At 53.1% G+C, this 275-nt stretch overlaps 1 protein-coding gene across 1 annotated transcript in view; it reads right to left on the bottom strand.

Annotated features, from left to right (window-relative positions):
• Positions 1 to 275, bottom strand: part of Iqch (IQ motif containing H) — a 136227-nt gene that overhangs the window by 135182 nt on the left and 770 nt on the right. The window lies entirely within an intron of this gene.

The following is a 275-nucleotide window of genomic DNA, read 5'->3' as shown; positions in this document are numbered from 1 at the left end:
CAACTCTCTAATACAGTGCACAGGCTCTCAACTCTCTAATACAGTGCACAGGCGTCTCAACTCCCCAACACAGTGCACAGGCTCTCAACTCCCCAACACAGTGCACAGTCTCTCAACTCCCCAACACAGTGCACAGTCTCTCAACTCCCTAACACAGTGCACAGGCTCTCAACTCCCTAACACAGTGCACAGGCTCTCAACTCCCTAACACAGTGCAAGCCTCTCAACTCCCTAACACAGTGCGCAGGCTCTCAACTCCCCAACACAGTGCACAG

Source organism: Microtus ochrogaster, chromosome 5 (assembly GCF_000317375.1).
Source record: "Microtus ochrogaster isolate Prairie Vole_2 chromosome 5, MicOch1.0, whole genome shotgun sequence".
NCBI classification, from domain to species: domain Eukaryota; kingdom Metazoa; phylum Chordata; class Mammalia; order Rodentia; family Cricetidae; genus Microtus; species Microtus ochrogaster.
The sequence above is the reverse complement of the archived record's forward strand: the minus strand, read 5'-3'. Positions and strand labels throughout refer to the sequence as shown.